The sequence below is a fragment of the Protopterus annectens genome, chromosome 1.part0, assembly GCF_019279795.1.
Source record: "Protopterus annectens isolate FY-2018-M chromosome 1.part0, PAN1.0, whole genome shotgun sequence".
Lineage (NCBI taxonomy): Eukaryota > Metazoa > Chordata > Ceratodontiformes > Protopteridae > Protopterus > Protopterus annectens.
Genome location: NC_056725.1, coordinates 297129981 through 297157793, shown reverse-complemented (window position 1 = coordinate 297157793; position 27813 = coordinate 297129981). Strand labels below are relative to the sequence as shown.

The window sequence follows — 27813 nt, the reverse complement described above, 5'->3', positions numbered from 1 at the left end:
CAAAAACACCAACACTTAGAACATCGACCACAGAAGGTTGAAATAAAATCCTGAACAGCCAAAACAACTGTTCCGGAGAGGGTGGATCAAGACCCCTGCTACTTATATATGCCCACTCCAAGATCACAGTATAGTGGAGAAAGGGCAAAAAACAAGTTCCCCCCAGTGCTGCAATGTCACACAACAGTTTACCATCTTTTTAGTACATCTAAAAAGTTGGTAGTAAATTGTATTTGGTATTCTGTCTTTCTTCTGTGGTCAGCATTTTCAGTGTTGGTGTTTGTCCTTTGGAATTTTAAATGTATCCAGTATGAGCTTAGGAAGATGGAATAGTTATTCATCTACATTGCTGCTGGGAGGAAAGGAGTTGTGGTTGCTTACTAGACCCTTTTCAAGTGGATTGCTTAATGTTTTATTTATTGCTGCCAAGTGGCTAACTACGTAATGACCAGTCTTGTGGTCAAGGGCTACTCCACTGAAGGAGTGTCTGTCTTCAATAGTTATTTCAAAAGTCTATCCATTACATGCATTTATGCTGCCATCACTTGGTTTTCAGTCCATGCTTTCAACAAACATTGTTGTCTTGATTACACCACTGAGAGATAGGCTATCTTTGATAAGATGATACTCCAGAGTTCAACCTTTTTAACTCTTTTATGTAGTCTCTAGCTCTTTCTGCCCTGGTGATTCACTGCTTAGGATGCAGCCAATTATTGAAGTCATCATGGACGGTCCTCAGTGCTAGCTAAAAATGCTGTGTATAATGACATCACTTGATCTACGAGGGGACCCTCCTTGATAGTTCAGGTATACATACCCTCTATCCCTCTGTGCTTGAGTGTCTCTTCCACTCTGCCTCAGCTGTTGGAATTCCCTCTATGTTTGGAATGTGTACTTATTTATTATCTGTTAGATGTGTACACTTGAAATATTCATTGCTATAGTTTGATTTGCAGGAAGTTACTTTTTGTGGTTGGGGGCAAAGTGATGGACTGTGGTTAGAAGGTGAATGCACTTATGTATTTGGCATGTTGCATCACCGCATGCATTAAATAGTTATGCAGACATACCTGAGGTGAGATCTTCTGAGTTTATAGCATGCACTGATTGGTAAGGAAAATTAACCCAACCATTGGACCCATCAAAGAGGGCTGGTTTGTATGCCAGCTGCTGTGGTGAGAGCATATCTGTTACACTACTTTCTAGTGATCAACCAAATGTTCTTTTACAAAATTATAATCTAAGAAGGAAAAAGTCCTAATTTAACTGCAATTCAGCAGCTGCAGGTCGCAATATGTGATGGCACGAACTTTGGAGAGAACCAGCAATTTTTTTTTAGAGCACACTTCACATCAGCCAGTGTTCTGACACATGAACCAAGTCATTTTTGTAAGCTGTCAGCCTTTAATGTATGTGCATGCATAGCAAACAAAACAGGAGCTAATACTGTTCCCAAAGTGGATATCCTTTTCACAAAAGTTTTGCTTTCTTTTGCTAGTCAATAGACAAAGCCACACTGTGGTAATATCAGTTCTTGGCCAGTCAGTGCAACTCTTTTTTCAGAAAAGCTTTGTGGAATGTACTCTGTGACACCTATAACTTTGAAATAGAGGGAAGAAGGCAGCGTTGTTATTACTTTTGTTCCTTATTTGGTTGGTTGCTTGGAACATGCCGAGCAAAGCAAATATGCTCACTTTAGAAAAAGAAAAAAATGCATATATTATAGTATTTTTTATTTTTCTATATGATCATCTTAGTCCTTAGAGTGTACTGGATATGTTCCTTTTTTAAGGAGAAACTCATGGGTTGGGGGTATCCAGACTCAGATCTCTGGCACCTGCAAAGAAGCATAAAACAGTTAAACAGATAAATAAATCTCAGTAAAATACCAAGCAATATCCAAGCTGGATGCCTACTTCGGCTCTCTCCTTCTGTAAAATCTATACACCGATTCTATACTTTATGGGAACATCAGCTCCAAAATGCAGAGATTTAAAGTTCAATGTGTTCTCTTTCAGAGTAAGAAAAAAACCATGGAATAAGAGCTTTTATAATTTGCCTCAAGGGTGGCTTTTGAAGCTTAGTTCTTTCTGGTAGTTTTTATATTAATAAAACCAGTAAGCCTAAAATGTAATCACCAGGAACCAGTAAGCACATGGCTTACAAGAAATGCATTAGCAGTCCACCTGCAGAAAAGGCAGGATGGAACTACACCCAGAATGTTTTAAGTTTTTCCACAGACACTAAATTAACCACTGTTGATGTGTAAGAGTAACACAGTTTAGCAGCAGCTTTGCTAAACACAAAAAACTAGAACAATGCAGCATATTGAAAAGAAGAGTAGATGAACAGCATGTGTCAATATAATACAACCATGGCCAGAATCTACAGTTTAAAACTAAATGTAGAACTTAGAAGTACAAGAACTGATGTTATAGGGCCTCACAGAAGGTTGATTGAAACTTAAAATAATGGTAATCTGTGACCATTTTCTGAGAGGAAGGATGTAAATCTGCACTGGGATATGGAGCAGAAAAAATGACAAAGGAAGGAAAGCACAGTCTGACAACGGGGAACTCTGTTATTCTGCTGTTTGGGTCCTGTGTCAAGACAACTACAACACAGTCTGGTGATGTCTGCCCAGCATTGCACAGTAAATTAGTGGCCAGGACTAAGCCATATTCCCTCAGAAGTAATAGACACCGTTCACCCTTGTTGAAATGTCTTTTTCTAAAACTGGGTTAGAATCCCAGACTTGAAAATATTCGCTCACAGGAAATGTTATCTTCTTTTCAAACTAAACTGAAAGAATGCATGTAAACACTTTAGAGACAGTGATTAATAAATCCGAAGTATATGTGCTTACCTGCAGGTATTAAGTGACTTATTTTGAAAACTGTACTAGAAGGAACCAGCTGATTGACAATATATGAACTGTAAATATTGTGTAAATTATATATTATGTATAAAAATAAACTTGCAAGTATCCGTTCCCTTGGATGTAATGAACAGGTTTGTTAACATATTATGGGGCTGTGGCTGACTTTCTTAGTCATGTGACTGTAATCACTAAGTTATAAAATTGAGCCTTACCTTATGCATGTATACTCCTGTGTGTATGCACACCACTGTCTGCTTTGTGAATTCTGCTCATTTCTGTGCCCTGGTCGTGGCTGAAAAAGGTCAGTTCACCGGTCAATCTACTCAGCTAAAAATAAGCAAGTAAATAAGTAAATGTAGCATATGGTTAATAGTGATCATTGGAACTTGAGACTAACAGCATTGCTCAAAGTAAATTTGCTAAATAAATGAATCCAGTAAGGATGATTTGTATTGTAGCAAGAAAAGCGTCCTATAAACATCAAAGCCTGCTGCAGTTACCTCAAGACATACGTCTCAATCTCTTAACATAAGAATTCTGGACTGAGTCAAAATCAGGGAAAGATTTTAAATATAAAACAATAGGTTTTGCATAAGCATGCTTTTTCTGATGAATTTGATGTCTGAAGCTCGTGTGTGTCATTATTTAATGACTTCCCTCCACAGTGGTTTGACAGAAAAACACAAATTTGTGAGGAATAGACTAAAATATGAAGCAAATTTATGGACATTCTGCAAAATTCTACGCAATTGAGATATATGCCTTAAGATCATCCTAGATGTTAAACTTAACTTTCACCAGCACTTTAGCATGACAGTCAATGAAGTATGTAGACAATTAGTTGTGGTTAACCAGATTAAACCTTATCTGCAATTCCCACATGCAAAGCTGAAATGAGCAGAAGCCCTGCCAGTCCTCGTTACTGTATAGGATCAGTGCTATGAACAACAGATAGTAGCCATCTTATTACCCAAATTAAATCTAGCTGTAGTACAACAGCCAAGTTTATAGCACGACAAACATCCTCCTGTCACCATTATCAAGTGCTTCAGGACTTGTGTTCAATGCCTGTGCACATGGCATTACAATACATGTATTTCACCTTTACTGCCAAGCTACTTATTGGAGCTCCTGCTCAGACTTGTACCTAGCATGCTGAGCGATCTACACCAGGTGTAGAACTTTGATCTGTTGATCAGTACCAACTAATCCAGAAATAATGTAGGTGACAGCAAACCTAGTAGCTTTCTCCCAACTACCTGAAGCTCTATTCCATTGAAATTGGGGTCTTGTTCTCCTCATTGTTGCTTAATTCAGCATGCAAGACCAGCTGAATATCATCTTTATCGTATTGCAATTGCGGCACGGCCAAGGTAGCCCTAAAACTATTTCTGCTGTAACAGTTCCCTTCATTAAACACCTGCTGCACCTGGGCAGTTCTATAGAGTATTATTCTGCAATTCCTACTTGCTCCTGCGATGACAGTATTTTATATGTTTCTCCTATGTTTTTTGCAGTGATAAAGTAGTATTCAGTTATTAGTATGCTTGTCGATTAGGTATTTGATGCATCACACATTTTTACTAAAGTGATAAACTGCAGTTAACGCCTTATTCTGTGTGCTTTGAATTTAAATCTGCACCACTCACATTCTGATACATGTACTCGTGTACATAGTGCTTTTATCATTGTATAAGCTATCTTTTGTTTTCCTTCTGTTCCTTTATATATTTTTTTGTTTTCCCCCCTTGTTTACTGTAATTTTGTCCCCAGGTACCCTCTGAAAATGACTGTAGCCTACCAGCGGTAGCCCACTCAACAAAATGTGACAGTACACAAATTAGATAGTTTCTTGATCCACCTAAATGCTTTGTAAGAAACAATGAAGTGTGTGTGTGTGTGTGTGTGTGTGTGTGTGTGTGTGTGTGTGTGTGTGTGTGTGTGTGTGTGTACACACACACACACACATATATATATATATATATATATATATATATCTATATATGTGTGTGTGTGTGTGTATTATATATTTATATATATGTATATGCACACATACACACACACACTTTTATATATATATATATATATATATATATATATATATATATATATATGTATACACATACATATACACACACATATCTGTGTGTGTATTTGTATTTAAATATATAAATACATAACTATGCTTATTTGGGTACTAACAGGCATTTGTAAATATGTTAGATGCAAGATTTGTTTTTTGCTTGCCATTAAACTTGCATTGTGTAGCTTTGGATGGTGTTTGCTCATTCATTCCTAAAACAGACTATATTAAACCCAAATATTTAATATGTATAAAGGCTATATATGGGATTCAGATAGCATGACAAATATTTGAATAAAATATGGTAATCGATTAGAAAGGCATGGTGTTTCTTTAAGAGGCACACTAATTAATTTAATGTTTACCTTGTGATTGTCACTTTATGAAAAAATATATATGTAATATGTGAAGCATTTAATGTTTTTGGATAACTCACACTTCCAAAGGGTGTTCCCTTTTCATGTTTGGAGTCTTGCTAGACAAATTGCCAAGTCATGAAGTCTTTGATTAAAAGTATAGTTAGCTCCAAATGCATTCACCCTAGTACTGTTTGAACAGTTTATATTTTATGCTTAGTGTAGGCTTAGAAGAAACTTTTACAAAAAGTGCGTTGGAGACAAATGGCTTTATTAAAGATGAACATTCTGTGACATTTTTGAAGATCTACAAATCCATATTCTAAAACAGAAGAGATTTATATGTTTTCTTATTTTACACCGCACACTTGTTAAGATATATTTTAGCACATTTCAAAAACTAGTTTGCAGCAGTTTCGGCAGATATGATTAAAGAAATATGCATCATTGTGTATTCTGTATTAGCATGTTGCTTTTGTAGCCCCTGTTTGGTCTAACTAAGGAGTTTAACAGCCTTGGAACACGAACACACACACCATTGTTAATATAACCTGATACAGTCGAGAATGTACTCTATGCATTTAAGTAGCCATTTGACAGGAATTTTGAAACTGTAAGCAGAGAAATGGTAATCCCAATAAGATGTAGGCATTCTGTTGTTTGTCCTTATCTTAGGTTGTTAATTGGGAAGTATCTGTGGAATGTGAACTCCTTTTGTCTATAGCAGTGGGTGTATAGTGCTTGTCAGTGCAGCTTTATAAGTGAGCACTTGCCATCCATCAGTGACTCTTTTGGGGAACTGGATGTACACTTGTGGACTTAAAAATTGATTTGGCTTTGCATTTCTTTCCTTTCATGTATAACAAAAGTATTCCATTGCTCCATAGGAATCTTGTCTTCTGAAAAAAAAAAATAATTTGAGGCACCTGGCTCATTTGTTCGTAGTATTGTTTAACACATATCTTTGAAATCTGGTCAATAAGAAATTCAATGACTAACTAATTCTTTTTAAGTAGTTAGAGGGAAAAAAAAGAGAGGTTTTGTGGATTTCTGCCAGTACACTGTAAGTCTAGAAGCCAAATTTAAGCAGTCCTTTCTTATCGCAGCTTTGTACTGCACATCCATGCAGGACGGAGCAGGTTTAAGGTACTTAGTACCACCATTAAAAACAAATATTCACAGCAGAGCAGCATAAGCTAAGTTTCCATGTTCATTAGCAGAGCAGATGTTTGTCGGAGCATGTCCTGAGGCTGAGCTAGAAATAGTGGTGTGAGCTGTTGTTGCTATGGGGGATGTGTTCAAGCTGCCAAGTCTTAAGAGCAGTCAAATGATGAGTTTTCCATCAATTTCGGTAACACATTAACAGTCTGACATCATTCCGTGCCCTGGATTAAACCTCTGGGAGCAATATCATAACTCCTGCTGACTCAGCTGTTGGAAAACTAGTTTAATTACTTTTTGCTGGGTACTCGCATACTATCTTCTTCTGAGATGCGTGTAGAGAGCGAACCACACCTACAGCTCATCTACTCACTTTTTAAATACAGGTGTGTTGTGTTGGAAAATGACACTAGATTACAATCGTAATAGTGTGGCTGAAAAATTAATGTTATGAATGCTTGTGTAATGCCTCATCTACACATAAACTTAATTATTTCTTATTGTGTCAGGAAGATAAAATGCAAGAGTTCAAGATGCCTGTGCACATGCAGTGTTTATAAGAAATGTTGAAGCATATTGCTTTAAAAGTGGATCTGCCAGGTTGACAACAGTTTCAAGAATGGTGACCAGAATGTTAAGGCTCAGGAATTAAAGCTCTCAGGGGGTTAAATATGCATATTGCTGAATTCAGGCAGGTAGGAATCACATGAGTTGTGAGGAACTGACAGGAGTGAAGAGTGTACAAGAGAGCAGTTGAAAAATAATAACGATCATGAAAAAACTTACTGAAACAAAGAACTAAGAGGGTCGGATTAGAGGAAATGTAAGTGATCACTTCACTGATAGTAACCAAATTACCTGTAAATGACGCTGCTTCCTATTGGACCTGTCAGGAAAGCATTGACAGAATCCTAAAATTATAGTCAAAATTCATTTATGCTAGCAGTTCTGAACACTGCAGTTTTTAAGTGTTGCTTTAAAAATAAAGAAATTAAAACAAATTTGACAAATGTATAGATGGTGTTGCAGCTCATTTTCTGACTCCTTGTCCTTTATCCATCTGTTCCAGACACCTTTCTGCTCCACTGTACATACACATTTCACCACCCTAGTGTCTTCCTATTAACCCTGCTCTTTCTGTGAAACTGTTTCCTAAAGTCAGTCTTAAATCTCATTGAATTGGCACACTGAAGATGCTTTCCCCACCAATGTTGTCCTCTTCATTTCTGTGCTATATTCTTGGCACATATTGCTGCAGTGAGTCCATATCGTGAATCTTTTCCCCTTCTCTTCCCTACTGTTTATATTCAGAGTGCTCTCATCCATCTTCCATACCTTCTGCCCTAATTCGTGTCCCCATTCTTGTAATCATCCACTGTTCATTCTTAGACATTTTAATGACTCTATCCCACTGCGGCAGATCAATCATCTTGGCTAATCTGTCAGGCTAGTCAGAGAGACTGTTCTCAGCGTTTCGCTGCCAGATCAGGTTGTATCACAGGAACCTTTGGAAGAAGTTCATGTCCTCCTTTGTAAAGAAGCAGATGAGCCACTTCCAGTGGGAAAGAGATGGCCAAGATTCTTTTCTTGGCTATGTAGATTCCCAGTAAAATGTGGGAACTTCTGTCCAGACCCATCTTAGACCTGACCATTTTCAGCAAGCAGATGTACTACATCTGATTCAGGCTGGTGGCATTCTTGTAATTTTTTTTGGATTTTATCTGTGGTCATGACTGACATGCGTTATAGTATCAGGACCCATGCAAGCTTGCAAGTTCTTGCTCTTTTCAATAGAGAATTTGTAAATTCATTACAGGTTAATTCCCTTCTGCTTTCTGTGATCACAAGAGTGCTTAACAAGTGCCCGTCTGACCTGGCTGTGTCACTATGGCACAGGGATTTGCTGGTGTTGCTTTAGCTAGTCAACAGATAGCTGACATCTCATCATCAGTTTCCTGGAGCTTTCCTGTGTGTTGCTTTGGCTAAATGTTTAGACTCATCCATCTGCTGGGACCAGTCGTTTCTGTATCCAGTTCTTTGGCTGTCATTGAAGTTGTCCTTGTAAGAAAATTAAAACCTTGTTGCTCCTGAGTAAAATGTTGGAGCTGTCTATCCTGATACACTGCGGAGTCAAGGACTGATTCCTGCTGGAAGTGTTTGCATTTGTGACAGTGTGCTGTTTACACTCATAGTTGACTTTCGGTAGTAGTAGTAGTAGGTTGCAGGGTCACTGTCTCCTAGTATTACATCCTTGGTGCTTCTGTTTGGTGTAGAGGCCCTTCCTTCGAATCTTTAGGTGAGTACTCTGTGTTTACAAATAAGGCCTGTTCAGCCAGTCATTCACCAAGGTTGCCTCTAGGATTGGATGGGAGGAGTCCACACTGCAGCCCATTGAACATGGGGCCCCTATAACAGGAACTGCACACAAGCATCATAGAGCTCAGAGCTGTTCTCTGTTTGACCGTGGATTTGGTCCCCAAGCTACTATCTCTTATGATAAAGTAATTTAGTCTGGCAGTGTAATATGATGCCTGAACAAACAAGGAAGTTTGCGTTTTGCTGTTGTCCCTTGGTCAAAGGATATCCTTAGATATAATCCATGTTCCTGGGATGAAAAATGCTTTCACAATTACACTGATATATAAGCCCATGCTGTACCTAGACATATGCTGCCACCCGCTAATAGAACTTGAACCTCTGTTGTTGCAGTGGAGTCATTCCTCAAACAACTTGTTTACAGATAACAGAAATACATTCCTTCTTATTTTCGTCTTTGTGACAAAACAGTGGCACATAAATGGTGTATGCTTTCTCCTTTCCTTAGTAGAATGCACTTACCTGTGCACTTTTGCCTATTTCTGATTCTTATTGCTTTTTGGTAACCTTGAAAGGGAAGGGCAGTATTCTGGATTCTGCAGTCCGTGGTTAAGAAACATAGGAAGAATGAGGCAGGGTGTACTGGTTTTCTTGTTGTCTTGCTCTGATGAATGTTAGGCATTAGACAATAAGTCCTCTTTAGTATTCAAAAACGTGTACACAGATTGGACAGACCAATTAGCATTCATGTTTTAAAGTGACCATTCCCAAGAAGAAAAAGTCCAGTCAGCAAAAACTTCACTCTAGGCAACAGAATTTGTCATATCCTCATATCTGCGAAGTGTAACAAAACAAATAAAACAAATAGCTACAACTCCCAGCTTTTATCCCTGCAAAGCAGAGAAAACATCACATTCATCGTCAATTATGAGGAGTTTAGGCAAAAAATTAGAAAATCCTGTAATGGTTACCTGGATGATTATGTACCTAATGCCTGGATTTCCCCAGGGTAATAGAGGGACAAATCAGTGTGATAATAGTAGAGAGGGCTTGCGTGTCAAGTTATAGAGGCATAAAAAGCATACAGAAAAATAATTAATATGCAAGTGTCTATGCATATCATTCAGGTGGTTAGCATTTTCATTTTAAACTACCCTTAGATTTTGCCTAACTTGGTTTTGGAAGTACCTCTCAACCACCTCTCCACTCACCTTCTTGGTTTTTCCCAGAATGTCGGATAAAGATTACTTCCTAGTATGGATGTTCTCAGGCAGCTCCATTCCTGCCTTGAGAGTGAAGCCCTTTCCAGAGTGGACCTTTTGTTTTTTTTCTGTTGCTTCAGAAAGTAAAGGGAAGCTACTCTGTGCTAAACGGATAAAAGTTTAAATGGAATCCTCTGACTTTGCAGAAGTCACATTTAGCAAAGTAGAATTGGTCCTTTTGACTTTTTGAAGATTGATAAAAGCAGCAGTTAAAGATTTCTATGAAGTCTTGGAGTTGCCCGATATGGTAAATATATATGGGTTTATGTTGTTTTATTGACATTTCATAACATCGAACTTCATATGGTTAAGACCGTGTGACTGTTCTGAAACATCAAAAACGCAACATAAAAAGATGTGTTTTTTGTAGGGGAGTGCAACCCCCCTGCACTCCCTGCCAATTATGTATACCACCTCAAAAATGGGTAAAGGAGCATATTTCCTGAGCAACAATGTACTGTGATCTCAATGTAAACATCCTTGTACTTACCCAACATTCAACGTTTTAAAACGTCAATCATATGGTCTTGCTCATTTGAGATGCAGTGTTCCGAAAAGTTGATAAAATAACATAGAATCTTATAGAAAGATAGATTTTACAGGATAAGCTCATTGTATACAATTATTTTCAGAGGTAAACTGGGAGCTCATAACTTTAGTCCTCTGCACTAACTGACAGATTATTATTAGTTAATAGGGTTTGGGGGAGAAGCACCCACATAAAATCTATTTTATGAGTGAAAAAAGTCCACAAAATGTTCTTACATGTAGCAAAGCCTTATATAAATGAACCAAAAGAAAATGACTATAAACTCACAGGAATTTCTTAGTGCGTTCATCTAAAAAAATAATTATTTACTTTGTCAGAGTGAAGAATCCAATAAATTCATACACACACACACACACACATATATATATATATATATATATATATATATATATATATATATATATATATATCTGTAGACATAGATATATATATATATATATAGATATATATATATATATATATATTTGCTATCAGAATGTGGAAAGACAGTTAATGTGAAACTGGGATGGCAGAATGTGTGTTTTCCAGTTTCTGTAATGCCAATCTGGAAGTGTTTGAATCCTCATTAGTGAATGGTTGTGTGCATTTGCAAATGTGTGATTGACATTCTGATAACAAATCGCACTACAATGGAGATCGGGAAATTTACCCATTTCCTCAATGTGGTGCGATCTCTGAGTTGGCATATGTAATATGCAGGGGTCTTGCCCCCTTGAAAAAAACATTATCGTTAACATGGAATTTTGACACTGAAACTTCTGGTGTTCGAATGTCGATTCCGTGGTTACCATTTCTGATATTTTGGTAATTCTGTATCACCAAATTCGGATAACGAATTTGATCAAAAAGTGGAAAATTATTTTGATGTTCCACATTTTGATAGTAAAATATATGTATGTGTATATGTGTATGTATGTATATAAATATATATATAAATATATATATATATTTATATACATATATATATATGTGTGTGTGTGTGTGTGTGCACTTAAAGTTCCTCCCATCTTATTTGCCCAAGTATTCTGAATAAAATCAATAAATAATGGGGGAAAAGAGGCCTCAAATCATGTACAATTTTAAATATTACTCTTTTTCACTTACAAAACCTGATGTTCTATTAGTTTTTCATCAATTTGCATTTTCTGAACAATAGGTAGGATACATGAACACACAAAAGGTGCTGCAGCCGAGAATGGAATAGGAGAACCTCTTGCCTCACAGCAAGAGGTTCTCCTCTTCGATTCTCAGCTGCAGTCCTGACAATTGGGTATAGTACGCGTCCCATACGGCACGAATACCAGAGTATAAGGCTGGCGTCGGTCATCGCCTTAGACTGGCGTCAGTGCGTCAAGGTACTAATCGCATGACCGGCGTCATTTCCTCAGTCTTTTTGCGCATGGTCCGATGCAGAAGCAATTTTGCGAGTGCAGGTTGGCGTTCTGAGATTTTCGAACCGGGTTTCAGACCGAATACAGAGTTGGCTAAAGTAACCCGCTTGAACATTTTGGTTTTTCTTGCCTCAGTATTTAACGGATGTCAGAAAAGTGAATAACTGTATTTCTTGTGGGAAGCAGATACGCATAGGGATTATCATACATTGTGTATACCTTGTTTAGGGCCTGAGCCACGGCGTTGTTGGTTGCGCCTTGTGCTAGATTTAACAAGCACTATTAAGAGGAGGCTTGATTGTGCTGGGTTGAGTGTTTGGAAAGCGTTGCAATTATACTATGCGTCGGATGCTCCGGCGCCTGCTTCATCTAAGGCGCAAGGACAAAACAGTGAAGTCTAGGGGTGAGGAACCCGGCAGTCCTGTACGTCGGTCCTTTAGAAGGCTCGGGGCTGCCAGATGTTTTGACTGCACTCTCTATGGGGTCTCAGGCATATACTTTACTGTTACAGGATGTGCCCTCTCAGGAGGTAGGCCAGTCTGAGGTAGCTTCTCAGGTAACTGTTCTTCCCTCTCTTCCCAATGTAGTTAGGGCCTCTTCTTCTGTTGCCAAAGCTTCTTTTAGGAAGGCCAAGTTCAGCTTCTGTAGGGGCTTCTCCTAGCGTACCGGGCTCTGTGCCTAGGAAACATATGCTTAAAATGGCAGAAGATTTGATTACTCTGATTAGAGGTTCTATGCCCCCACCTGATAAGAGGCCTAGGGTGGAACAGGAGTTTGATAGTTTTGAACAGTGTTCACAGGCTTCAGAGTCTTCTGTGGAAGACTTGCAAGAGTTTCCTACTTATTCTGATTCTGATGTGGATGATTCCACTCCTTCAGCTTCTCCTCCTGAGGATTTTCATTTTCAGAGACTCTCTTCACTCCATGAGCACTTTAAATGGGAAGGCCAAGATTACTCTGACTCAGAAAAGGCTTAGGAATTCTTGTTTTGCCCCAGCATAGGCCTTAGCTATTCCTCCTGTGTTGAATGTGGTGGAGGATGTTTTGCAGAGGCTTCTCTGAACCCTGATTCCTTGCCTCCTGCTCCTGTTAAGCTTGATAGGTTTTATAGAGTGCCCGAAGCTTATAAGTATTTGTTTAAGGTCCCAAGTTAAGTGTCTGGGGGGCCTAAAGGTGTTAGAAGAAGCTTCTGTGGTTAAAATCCTGTACCTCTGATAAAGGGCAGGGGGCTTTGGATAGGTGGGGTAGAAAGTATACTTCAGGGTGCCCACATAAAATCTATTTTATGAGTGAAAAAGTCCACAAAATGTTCTCAGGGGCTACATGTAGCAAAGCCTTATATAAATGAACCTCTGGAAAAGAAAATGACTATAAACTTACAGGAATTTCTTATGCTCATCTAAAAAATAATTATCTCCCTTTCACAATTGAAATTCAAGGTGGATGCTTTCATGGAAGGTATTGAGTGCAAGAATTGCTGGATTTGGTTCATGTGCGTCTTAGAACAAGTGGGTAAGCATCTTTGCAGTGTGGTTTGATGCTGTTCAGGCCTCCCTGAGGGTGGCTGCCACTAGTTCTGTTCTTCGCAGACACATGGTTGACTCTCGTCTGGCAGTTACTTTGTCAGAGGAAGATTGTCTCCAATAAATTCATACACACACACAAACACATGGGTGCTGGATATATATATATATATATATATATATATATATATATATATATTCATATATATATTTTCATATATATATATATATATATATATATATATATATATATATATATATATACATATATACATGTAGACATATATATATATATATATATATATATCTATTTATATATATATATATATATATATATATATATATATATATATATATATATATATATATTTGCTATCAGAATGTGGAAAGACACTTAATGTGAAACTGGGATGGCAGAATGTGTGTTTTCCAGTTTCCGTAATGCCAATCTGGAAGTGTTTGAATCCTCATTAGTGAATGTTTGTGCCCGTTCGCTAATATGGGATTGATATTCTGATAACAAATCTCACTAAAATGGGGATCGGGAAATTTACCCATTTCCTCACTGTGGTGCGATCTCTGAGTTGGCATATGTAATATGCAGGGGTCTTGCCCCCTTGAAAAAAACATTATCGTTAACATGGAATTTTGGCACTGGAACTTCTGGTGTTCGAATGTCGATTCCGTGGTTACCATTTCTGATATTTTGGTAATTCTGTATCACCAAATTCGGATAACGAATTTGATCAAAAAGTGGAAAATTATTTTGATGTTCCATATTTTGATAGTAAAATATATGTATGTGTATATGTGTATGTATGTATATAAATATATATATATATATATATATATATATATATATATATATATATATATATATGTGTGTGTGCACTTAAAGTGCCTCCCATCTTATTTGCCCAAGTATTCTGAATAAAATCAATAAATAATGGGGGAAAAGAGGCCTCAAATCATGTACAATTTTAAATATTACTCTTTTTCACTTACAAAACCTGATGTTCTATTAGTTTTTATCAATTTGCATTTTCTGAACAATAGGTAGGATACATGAACACACAGAAGGTGCTGCAGCCGAGAATGGAATAGGAGAACCTCTTGCCTCACAGCAAGAGGTTCTCCTGTTCGATTCTCAGCTGCAACGCCTTCTGTGTGGAGTCTGCATGTCCTCCCCATGGTTGAGTGACGTCTAAAGACATGCAGGTAGGTGCGTGCGTGAATGGGTGTACCTTCTTTGAAGGTTGGGCATCGGGCTGGCAACTTGGCACCATAAAAATCCACGGCCAATCATTAGCAGATCGGAGTTCTGCTGTGGTGACCCCTAACTGGGAAAAGCCGAAAGACAAAAAGGTAGGATACATGAAACTAAAACATATTTTCTGTTGACATAATTATTTTCACCAGGGTGTATAAACCATGTGTCAGGCAATGAATAAAGGGTTTGGCAACATTCATTGAACTCTATAAAGTTTTAATGCATTTATATAACAGCTGGGAGTATGCAGTCTAGGATAATTCACTGAGCCATAGTAAAATAGGCATACCACCAAACTTGAAATTAGACATGCGGAATAACAAACTAGTCACCTTTATTTTTTTGCTGCCTTTGTTCTGGTTTATCCATTTGTTAAAGGAGTCAAAGGTGATACTCAAATATGAAAAAAATACAGTTCAATAATTATCAGTATTCTTAACTGACATACAATGTTTTTTTAATGTACCTTAGTTTTCTCCTTATTTATTTTTGGCATTAGATACACAACAGATTTTTTAATATTGTTAATTCTACCAGGTCTTTTGGGCATGGGATAGCAGGATTATGTTATCAGCATAAGCAGTCATGTTATTGGCATTTCTTCACTGAGAAAGTCCACTGGGCCAAGAAGGGCCCATTTTCAGTGGAGACCCAGGGAGAAAAGCTTTACAAAAGCAGTTAGTACATAGTATTCAAAACAGTTAGTAAAACAAAATACATTGTACAAAAATGCATTATAAAAACACATGTAATACAGAGACATACAATACAAGGGAGGGAAGATTTGCACTGGGTGTGACGAGGATGGACAGGATTAGGAATAAGTATATTACAGGGTCAGCCCAGGTTGGAAGGTTTGGAGACAAAGCCAGAGAGGCAAGATTACGTTGGTTTGGACATGTGCTGAGGAGGGATGCAGAGTATATTGGGAAAAAGATGCTAAGGATGAAGCTGCCAGGTAACAGGAAAAGAGGGAGGCCTAGGATAAGGTTTATGGATGTGGTGAGAGAGGACATGCAGGTGGTTGGTGTGACAGAGCAAGATGCAGAGGACAGGAAGAAATGGAAACAGTTGATCTGCTGTGACGACCCCTAACTGGAGCAGCCGAAAGAAGAAGAAGTCCAATTACAATGCAGTTTAAGGCACACTAGAGGTAGAAGCCAAAGTGTTCACATGACAAATAGAGAAAATGCAAGAAACAAATATAGTACAACCTGGCATATAAATTTAGTGTAAACAATTAGCAGGTATAGTTGGGTACAGGAAAGGTGAGTTAAAGGAGAAGAAAAAGAATATAGGAGAGATGAACAGGTTAAAAGATGAGGAAGGTGAAGTACTGCTATATAAAAATAGCATTGTTGGAATACAGAGTAGATAAAGAAACATAATAGAGGGATTGCGATAGAGCTTCATAGTTATATTAGGTAAGGAGAAAGGGGGGAGTTTAGCAATAAATTAGTTTGTATGAGGAAATGTGACTACGTTTATAGTAAAGTATAAGTGAAGGAGAAAATAACAGTGGATAGGAAGACTGTTGGAATTAGGCAATAGATGAAGGAGGTATAGAACAGTTGCAAGTCCATGTGGAGAGGTGATATGCATGCAGGGAAGTTTTGAAGGTGACAGAGCATTGAAGTGTGTGAATGCATGCTGGCAGACTGTTCCATGTTTTGTAACAACCCAAAAGTAAAGTAGCTGACCAGCAGATAGTTTAGGTTTATGAAGGTGTAGAAGATGTAAGTTTTCAGATCTTAAGGGCCTATTAGGATTATAGTGGGTGAATAATTTATTATTTTATTTATTTATTGACATTTGTTAACCAGGTTGGCCTAGCTGGGCCAGAGGCCCGTTTTCAGTGGAGACCCGAGGAGAAAAGCTCCAGTACGTAAAAAATTAAAGATTACATAGGTAACAAATAGCAAGTAGCAATACCAAGTGACACTCCCAAAACATGTTAGTACAAATTTGAACATAATCAAACATATTTAGATTACCCTAAGAAAAAATAATAAGGCTTTAGGGCAGGACAATGTAGAGGTTTATTAATTAACTTATGTGTGATAGGTATATCACAACACCACCACCACACTCCGATAGATGAACAACCAGGATCCAAATGGATCCAAATCATCATTTGCCCCTATGTATGCCAACCTCTTTATGTCCTTTTTTGAAATAACGTTCTTGTTTAGGCAGGATTTCATGAAACAACATGTCAAGAACTGTTTTCGTTACATAGATGATTTAATTTTTGTGTGTGAAGGAGGGGCAGAAAAGGTTAATGAGTTTATATTAGAGATGCACCAGAACCTGTTTGAACTCAGTTTTGATGGTTTACAACAAAGAAATAAGGTGCATTTTCTGGATTTTGAGTTGGAGGGCAAGGAAGATGGCACCATCGTGACATGGGTACATAGACAATTTGCTGATGGTAACCAGTTTTTACATGCATCTAGTTGCCATCTACCCCATATAATAGCTGCCCTGCCCTGTAATGAATTTTTAAGGCTATTAAGAATCTGTAATAAGGAAGATCTTTTAAAGAATGAAATTTGTAAATCGGCAGATATGTTTATAAAGAGGGGTTACAGTCCATATATGGTAAAGGAGGCAATACACAGGGTGTATTATAAGAATGTAAATATTCAAATTAAGAAAAATAAAGTAGTACATGAGATGGAAGAATTGAAATTTAATCAAATACAACAGATTTACTTTGTCTCTATGTACAATATTAGAAGTAAGGAAATAATTGAGATGCTGGAGCATTACTGGAAATTTTTATTGCATGACAAATTTCTGGCAAATGTTTTGCCAAGACATCTCTCTAGATCATATGTGAGAGGTAGAAGCATAAGGGACATGTTAGTCCATAGATTATTTACTTTACCAGATTTACCAGTACCTAGAATTTTGACACAAACAGGTACAATTAAATGTGGGAGATGCCCGGTTTGTCCATATATTATCAATTGTTTTGATTGTATTAATAATGTTCCCTTTACTCCTAAGGATAGATTTTCATGTGAATCTAAGGGGGTAATTTATATTTTAAGTTGTCCTTGTAATATGTTTTATGTGGGAGAAACGAAGAGGATGTTCCGGTTAAGATTTATGGAACATATTATGGACATTAAAAATTGTAAACAAGAAAAAAACAATTACAGCTCACTTTATGAAATTGCACAATAATGATTATTCATTGCTAAAGGGACGCATTCTAGAACAGATCAGTTGTTTTTGTATGGATGAAAATGTTTTAAAGGAGAAACTTTTGCATAAAGAAAGTATTTATATTTTGAAGTTTAATACATTGGTCCCTATGGGACTTAATGGGGAATTGAACTGGAGAAGTTTGCTTTAAGGGATAAATAGTTTAATTAGTTAATTAATTGTTTAATTGATGTATAGTGTGTATATAAGCATGATGTTTGGTGTGATTTGTATTCCAAGGTGTTTTCACAGAGGCGCTAGAATTAAAACAGTTTTTACTGGAAGATTTGTGTTTCATTTGGATCCTGGTTGTTCATTTATGTGTGATAGGTAGTTTAAGATAGGTTAAATAGTGGGGAATTCAAGCCAATGTAATTTATTTAGAGCAATACAGTGGTGGATATAGTGGTCACTATTTGTTGCAAATTTCACTATCTTGTTATAGCATATTTCCAGTTTAGTTTTCAGGGAGGATTGGAGATAGGTTAATAGCGGAGTGCCACAAAGTAGGGAAGGAAGAAGGTAAGATGAGGCAAGTATTTGTTTTGTGGGGAGAGAGAGAGGAGCAGGTTGTGTCTGTAGAGTAGTCCTAGTTTTTGTGGGTCTTTCTGATGTTATGAACATGGAGATCAAGTTTGAGGTTTTCATTGATTATTACCCCTAACAGTTTTGTGTGAGACACTAATTCAGTTGTAGTGGAGTTAAGAGAGAGTATTTTGAAATGAGATTTGTTAAGGGGTGTGTTTTTCTTTGGAGTAAAATCATATGTTTGATTTTATTAGGGTTTAGGGAAAGGTGATTGCTATGGAGCTGAATCTCTACAGTAGTAAATGCAGTTTGGGTAATTTGCTGTAATAGAGTAGGGTTGTCAGCAGTACAGATTATAGTAGAGTCATCTGCATACTGAACTAGGGACCCCTGCTGGATTGATTGGTGGAGGTTATTGATGAAAATGACAAACAGAAGGGGACCTAATATTGAGCCTTAGGGGATGCCAGTAGGGTTATGAATATAAGGAGATATGGAGTTCAGCCTTTTGACAACATGTTCCCTATTGGAAAGGTAGCTTTTGAACCAGTTAATAGAGGAGGTAGAAAGTCCTGTGTTGGCAAGTTGAGAGAGGAGGATAGCTTGAGAAATGGTATCAAAGGCTTTAGACAGATCCAAAAATATAGCTAAGACAATGTTCCCTGAATCACAAGCTTTATTAACTATATCTAAGAATAACATTAGAATGGCAGATGTACAATGTCCTGGTCGGAACCCATGCTGAGTGTAGGAAAGGATTTGATTTTCAAGGAGGAAATGTGAAAGTTGCTTCAGACACATTTTCTAGTACTTTTGAGATGGGGGATAGAATGGCAATGGGATAGAAGTTAAAGATATCAGTTGAAGAGCCTCTGTTGTGAGGGAGTAAGATGATTGCTTTTTTCCAGAGGCTCGGGACATAGGATTTTTGGATGGATCTATTTATAAGAATGCTAATTGAATAGGCCACTGTGTCAGCAGCAATTCTGAGGTACTTTGCAGGGAAACCATTGACAGAGTTATAGCTATGCTTTAATTTCATAAGGAGTTTTTTTATGGTTGAAGTTGGGAAAGTATGAAGTTTGAATTCTGCCTCGGAAATAGGTTGATCTGGGTTACTGTGGTTGGGTATGGGGAAAGGTGCAAAGAGTTGGATGGCTTAAAGTATTTCTGATAAAGGGAGGGGGTGGAGGCTGAGTATGTTGAAGGAGGAAAGTGTTGGTTGTAAAATAATTTTTTTGAAAGAGGTAGTGAAAAGGGGGAAGTAATATTGACAGCAGTGTCAATAAAGTAGGAATTAAAGGTGTTAAGATATTTGGTCTGGAGTTTTGTCAGAGTATGAGCATGGATTAGGTCTTGTACCAGGGTTTAGGAGATTATTAATGGTTGACCAGAATAACTTATGGTTAATTCTGTTATTATTTTGCAGGTTCCAGTAATATTCTTTTTTGTCCTTGGATATCATTTTTTTGTTTGATTATGAAGCTGTTTATACTTTAATAAGTCAGAGTTATTCTTATGTTTAATCCATGACTTCCATGCTTTGTCCCTAGTTAACATAATTTCTTTAGTGGATTTAGTCAGCCGGGGGTATGATGAGTCCTTGTTCTTTTGGTTCTGGGAGGGGCAAGGCTATCTAATATTTCCAGAAAGGTATTATTAAAGTAGAGCATATTCTTTTTCTTATTTTATATATAAGGGCCATTTGAGCAAAATACATTTGTATTCCTTAAAAAGTTATCACTATGCAAGTTGTAAAAGGTTGGAGCCAATAAAGCAACCCTGTTTTACACTTTTATCGATAAGTTGTATATACACTGACCAGTAAGACCCACTTTGACTTGACTATCACTGTTAAACATACCACAGGCCTGGAGATACCCAAGAAAGACATATATTGCCAAATTCATCTTTATTAATTTATCAAAAGAAGCTGATAAAGGAATAAATAATGTTTAAAAAGTGTTCCTTTCTCAAGAAAAGTATTTTTGCATCTGTACAGTTGTAAACACCACTTAAGATAGTCACCCTCCTTCCTAAAGTTCTTACTGAAGATGAAGTAAACATTTATTTTCTTCATTGTTACCTTCTAGTTTCCAGAATTAATGGGCATATGTATTTTAACTGAAACACCTTTCAAAAGTCAATGAATCACCTTAAAGAAGTCAGACTACACAAATTAAATTTTCTTACAGATAGGTATAATAACTGATAACTGTTTTGACAGCTGGAGCTTATGTTCATTGATTATATTTTTATAAGTATTAGTCTGTTTTGGAAAGAAGTATTTTTTTTTATTTTATTAAAAAAGGAAGCACCATATCTGAACCCAGAGCTTTTCTTAACCTCAAATTGTCTCTGGCCAGCTGTTCTTGATATCTAATTCATTAACACTGTGAATTCAGACAAACCCTATTGATTATAAAGAGTGCCTTTAAGTTGAGTAGTGGTTCTTCTTCAAACAGTTCTTAAAAGTTTACATTTTCTCTTTCTTTAGAATAACTGACGTTTGTTCCCACATTTTATTTTTTTTTATTTAGCAAATTAGGGCTTTATAATATATAGCCGTGGTGTTCTGGAAGTTTGGGCACTTCACCGTGAGGAACAGTCACTGTCAGTTCGCGGCCCTCCTCTTTGGTCTCACCACTATTGTCATGGTGTTCACCAAATACATAACCTTTGTAGCAGCACATCTCATCCAGCTGGGAATCCTAGTTTTCCCATATCTGTATAATTTACTCTTAGCTGTCTCTAAATATTTGTCACTGATTTGAGTAAAGGATTACTTGCTGCAACTTTTCTGGTCCCTGAGAATATCATTGAACACTATAATGTTCCAACTGAAGCCACTGTTAGCTCAGATCTTTATTGGATGTCACTGGGACATGACCTGTGTAGCCAGTCTCCCCAAGACAGGATCTCATCTCTTCAAGCCAAAGTTCTTTCTCTTCTATCTTCTACCTCAGCCATGGCTGCTCTGTGATCCACAGTCCACATGCAACTTTTTCAGAAGATCCTAAAGGACCAGTGGCATCAAAACTTACTTTTTAATATTCTCAGGTGTGTTGTCAGTGTCTGCAAAGATGGTAACTCCTGGGCAGTGTCTCACATGGCTATCCTTTTTCTCATCCATTCCCCAAAAGTGATGGCTACCATAACTTACTTTTTGAAATTCTCAGGTGTGTTGTCAGTGTCTGCAAGGATGGTTACTCCTGGGCAGTGTCTCACATAGCTATCCTTTTTCTCATCCATTCCCCAAAAGTGATGGTGACCATGGATGTGTCTGCCTTGGGTTGGCTATGGTTGACATTGCTTATGGCACATAGTCCAGTGGACTTGTGAAGAAGAGGTCTCTCTGAACATAAGTGCCTTAGAGATGAGAGTGATCCTCCTAACACTGTAGGGCCTTCAGGGCCTCTTTCCTCAGGGTGTGATAGACAACGATGCAAACAATAAGGCAGTGGTATGTTATCAACAGGAGGTGGGGAACCCACTCTTATCCCCTGTGTTGGGGAGTTGTGGATGTGAAAGTGGACTGTGTTGAGTCAGTGCTGTCTGATAGTAAACAGAATACCTGTTTAAAACATCTTCCTTTAGGTAAGGTCATGCAGTGTCTGCTAATGCCTCATAGGTAGTCCAGTCTGTGGCAAATTACATTTTTCACCACTGGGGTAAGCTGTGGTGTGACTTAATTTGCCACCTCGTCCAATGCCTAGTGCATTAACTATTTCTTCTTCATCCATTCCCTTAGAATGACTCCACAGGATGCTGTAGTCCATACGTAGCCTATGGAACTTTACATTTAACCCCATTTCCACTTTTGATGACGTTTCTGAAGAAAGCCAAATTACAGAAGACCAGAGACATTCTCTTGGTTCCATTATGGACCGTTAAAGTTAGGTTCTCTTTGCTGTTGTCTTAGCCTTCTGGTAAAACCATTTCTCTTTTCATCAGACCTCACAAAGGTCTCCTGTACCATCCTTCTGGCAGCCTCACCTGCACCTTCAGCCCTTCAAGTTAACTGCGTGATTTCTCCAGTTCTGTTTATGTCCAGGGATCTTGCTTTCCTTCCCAGAGTGGTATGGATTCTCACTGCTTCACAAACGCTCTCTGCCGAAAAGATACATTTTCTGTTTGGTCCACAAGCCAGTGATACCCTTATTTAACAGCTCTAGTTCCTTCTTTTCTGCAGTTTTCTCTCACATATTTGAACAGGGTTCAAGCTATTCCACAGTCAGTGTAGGTTATGCTGCAATCCTGAATTTTTATCAGGAGCTTATTTCTTCCTCTTTGGCATCAAATGTCTGTAATGCTTTCCAAGAGGTACATTTCTGTTAAGAATCTATACCTCTCTGGGACATTAATTTTATGCTGGAGAAACTGATGCTGTTTTGTTTTGAACCAGCAAACAAAGGTGATCTAAAATGTTATCTTGGAAAATACTTTTTCTGGTAGTAGTGACATGAGTAGTGAAAGTTTTTAAACTTCAGACTTTTTCTTCAAAACTCTGTACATCATTTTCATTAAAGACATTATATTCCCCTTTATCATCATTTAACATATCCTTAGAGACCAAGTGACTGTAGAGTTTGGCCCAGTCCTAGAAAGCGGATCCCTCCACACCTGATGTACCTTCTGCTCAAAATAATAAACTCAAAAGGCCTATGCCTGTGAGTCTGTCTGCACAGTGTTTCTGATGCACCTACTGAGGTTACAAAATCTGCGGTACATCCAGCACTACTTCATAAGCCTTCAATTGCGACTCCATTGAAGGCTGACATGGAGTAGGGATGTGAAAAGAGATTGCGGTTCCCTCTTCTCAACTGCATTAGCAGATCATTCTGTCAGTTGGACCAAAAGGAATCCCACAGATTTTGGTATAGGAAAAGATTCCTGGAAAATTGATTGAGCTACTTTGCTGGTTGGAGACTCCTTGTTTGATTTAGGTGGATGTCACCACAAAGAAAACGTGACAAAAGGTTAAGTATGATTTATCTCCTCTCCCTTCTAGGGAGAAGGAGTGGATGGACTTTGCTCAAGGCCTGTTCAAGACCATTATGGCTATTAAACCTGCTTCCTTTTCAACTCCACATAAGATTACTGTGGAATTTTCTTCTTCTGAGGAGGAGGCCTCAGATTCTGATGACCATTCCTTAACTTATTCCTATCAAAGTCACACTCTTGGTCAGATACCCTCAAATGATGAGGATTCCCTCTCTTCTTGATGAGGATTCCCTCTCTTCTGATTCCCCTATAGAAGAGACATCCTTCAGAGCAGCCATTATAAATATGATGAAACATTTTGGCTACGAGTCTAAGTAAATCTCTGAGGTCCAAAAGAGATACTACAGCCTTTAAGATGTGCCTTTCTGGATGCTTTTGCATCCATGTCCATAGCTGTAGACCATCATATCCCATCTTATAAAAGGACAGACAGAGTCTACAAAGTTCCAGACGATCTTAAGTTTCTTTTAAAGAATCCTGTAGCTGACCCTTAAGTTGTTTTCTTAGCCTCAGACAAACCTTCTAAGCTAGTGCCTAATGCTTATGCCCTACCTTCAGGCAGGGACAGCAAGGATGTGAATAGGTGAGAAAAAAGATCTATACCTTTTCTACCCTGGCCTTCAGGGCCATTAATTATCAGACCCAGCTGACCAAATACCCTCAGAAATCTGAGCAAAACTGTGAATGTCATGTCAGGGACAAACTCCAAGAAACAAATCTCTGTCTTGGTATATCAGGCCACTGACTTTTCATTTAATTTTAAAATATGGAATAAAATTCCCAGTCACCTCAGAACTATACTATGGCCCTAGCATATATAACCCTGAACTAAAACTCCATTTTATTAAATCTGAATTCCTGTCGCTCCTGTTTGTCCTCTGCCCTCGTATAACCTACTTGCTGTCACACTGTCTAGCTACATATTCAGTCTCTGTTCATCAGTCATGTCGATTTCCTTCTGCTTAGCTGTGTTACCAGACTACCATTACTGGTTTCTTGTTAACATTGCCCATCTTCCTCGTATCTCTTACTCTCACCTACCCAAACTCTCCTCACATTCCATCTCGTTTGTTTATATGTCTTCTTCCTTCTCCCGGTATAACTGAGTGTTTTTCCTAGTTTGTTGTTTCTCTGTACCATCAGCCCTCCCTCTAAAGTTTTAATGTACCTTAACATACTGCTGCCTTGTAATACTGCGGTAGGACACTCACGTGATACTTGGCTGATGTTCTTAGTGTTTCACTGCTGCAGTCATTACATTTGGATAATCTGCTGGCAGGTTGCCCTCAGTCAGCCCGAATAACAAAGTCTTGGGTCCTGCGTCGGTTGCTGTCTCCTCTTCCATGACGTCAGGTCATCAGGGGTATAAAACATGCAGCCGACGCCATTTTATTCAGTCTTTCTTGCCGCGCGGTGCCCAAAGCAGAAGCAGTTCGCAAGTACCGGTCGACCGACTCCTGAAATATTCGTATTTGAGTTTCAGAACCAAAGTCTTCAAACTAAAGCTAAGTACCGCGTTGGGGAAACTTTTTTGCTTCTTTCCGATGTCAGTAAAAGTTAATAATTGCATTACTTGTGGGAAGCAAATACCTCATAAGGATTTTCATTTGTACTGTATTCCTTGCCTAGGCCCAGATTACAACGTGCCTTGCTTTCGGTTTTGTGCTAGATTTAACCAACGCACTATTAAGCGTCGGTATATTTTTGCTTCCAAATATTTTGGTTTAAGATTTAATTGGCCTGAAATGTCATTGTTTAGCAATCCGACTACCGGAGTTCACAAAAAATGCAAAGAAAAAGACAGAGACAGACCATCGAGGTCCAAAACCGATGACGAAGCTTCTCCTAAGCCAGTCTCCGGTACTTAGTGAGGTGCTTTCGCAGCCCCTGATACCCGCTACTTTTGAGTCATAGGCCTCTACCAAGACCCATTCGGAGTCCGGTATGCCGCGAGATTCTCAGAGTATTGAACCCGCGGATGTCTCTCCCTTAGATAGGTCCGGAGCCGCTGAGCAGGCACCGGCTTCTGAGGGTGTTTTCAGGCCTCAAAATTTTTATATTAAACCGATGCCGGCAACAAAAACAAGGTCAAAAACAACTTCCATGTCTAAAAAACCGACGCATGAGCCATGTGCTCAGGCCCCTATGCCTAAAAAACAGATGATCAAAATGGCTGAGGATTTAATTACCTTGATCAGGGGTTCCCAACCACCCCCCTGCTAAGAGGCCTAGGCAAGGCATTGATTATGAATCTTCAGATCAGGTTTCCATTTCTTCTGATTCCTCTTCTGATCAGGATTTTTCTGTTTCACCCTATGAGGATTCTAATGCAGAGGAATCCATCCCATCTGCATCTCCTCCTGAGGATTACCCTTTTGGAGAGACTTTGCATACTTTAAGGGAACATTTTCATTGGGAGAGTCAGGACTTCTCTGAATCAAAAAAGAGGCTTAGGGATTTCCTTCTTCTTCCTCAGCATAGGCCTTTGGCAATACCTCCTGTATTAGACATTGTTGATGATGTGTTCTCGGAATCAAGCATGGCTCCTGATTCCCTGCCTCCAGCTCCTAGTAAGCCAGACAGATATTACAGGGTTCCTGACTCCCACAAATTTCTTTTCAAAAATCCTGCAGCTGATCCTGAAACTATTTCTCAGGGTCCCAAGGGTGTAAAGGCCTCTACAGCCAAGAATCCCACCCCTTCTGATAGAGATTCCAGGGTGCTGGATAGATGGAGTAAGAAGGTTTATACGTCTACAACCTTGGCAATCAGGACTTTAAACTGCCAGTTTCATATGCTTAAATATCAACAGCATGTTATGGGCTTACTGAAACAGAAAATGATGTTGATTTCTGATTGTGTGGAAAATAAAGAGTTACATGAATTATTGCATTCAGCAGAACAAGTTGGAAAGCATACTTTGCAATGTGGTTTTGATTCCTTGGAGGCCTCTTGTAGGGCCGCCGTTACTGGATCTGTGATTAGAAGGCATACCTGGCTCAAGGAGCAAAATCTGCCTGGTCATGTTAAAGCTAAATTGCTGGATGCCCCTTTGCAGCATGATACTTTGTTTGGTAATAAGGCAGAAGAGGTTTTAAAGAAAATGGAAGACAAAGCTAAATCTATGCAAACTGTCAAAGATTTCTTGCAAGTACAGCCACCCAGGTTCAGTAGACACTGACCTACTAAAAATTGGTCCTTTCCTGTGTCCAACAGAGCCACTCAGGGCAAATCCAGGTGCTCAAAAGGCTCCAGATACCAATCACAGGGTTCTTACAGGTCAAAGCAATGGGGTGCCTCCACCTCCAAATCTGGAGGAAACAAAGCACAACCCTACAGTAAGCAGTCTCAATGACTTTCCTCTACCATCACCAAGCACTTATCTTTTGGCAGCCCCCTTGGGGGGAAAACTAGCACTTCATGCTCAAAATTGGCAGTTAATTACCCAGGACAAGTGGGTATTAAACATAGTATCCCAGGGGTACAGATTTCATTTTCATACTTTGCCAATTCCAAACAGATGGCCTGATCTGCCACAAAACCAGTGGGCAGAGGCCCAGAAACAAGTCATGTCCCTCATGGGTATGGGGGCTATTCAACTGGTACCAGAAAAGGAAAAAGGACAAGGTTTTTATTCAAGACTTTTCCTGGTACCCAGAAAAGAGAATTCATGGCGTCCAATACTGGACTTATCGATTTTGAACACATTCCTTGACATTCCAAAATTCAAAATGCTGACTTTACAACAACTACTGCCTATGCTAGGCAGGAATGCTTGGTTAGTAACTCTAGACTTAAAAGAGGCATACCTGCATATCCCAGTAAGAGAATCATGCAGAAGATAGCTCCACTTTAAAGCAGGTTTTTTGCATTACCAATTCTCTGCACTGCCCTTTGGCTTATCTACTGCGCCCAGGGTCTTTACAAAGTGCCTGGCACCAGTAATTGCATTCTGCAGACAAAGAAGCATTCAACTTTATCCTTATCTGGACGACTGTCTCATTCAAGCAGAGGACAAGGACACTCTTCTTCAACATTCTTCAACTCTTCTTCTTCAAAAAAAAAAAAATTTTGCCTGAATCTCCTTGTGTTCTGACTGTGCTTCTCAAACATTTTGGAAATATAGAGTATATTTTAGAGCATTTATTATAACTGTAATTGCCTTAATATTGCTACAACTCAAGTGCTCTAGGTTGCACTACATCTGAAGTGTTTGTGTGTTTTAGCTGCTTTTCTGTATATATAGACTTCTCTGTATATGTGGACTAGCTACTT

At 38.4% G+C, this 27813-nt stretch overlaps 1 protein-coding gene across 1 annotated transcript in view; it reads left to right on the top strand.

Annotated features, from left to right (window-relative positions):
* PRKCE (protein kinase C epsilon) overlaps positions 1–27813 on the top strand; it is a 3007622-nt gene that overhangs the window by 832573 nt on the left and 2147236 nt on the right. The window lies entirely within an intron of this gene.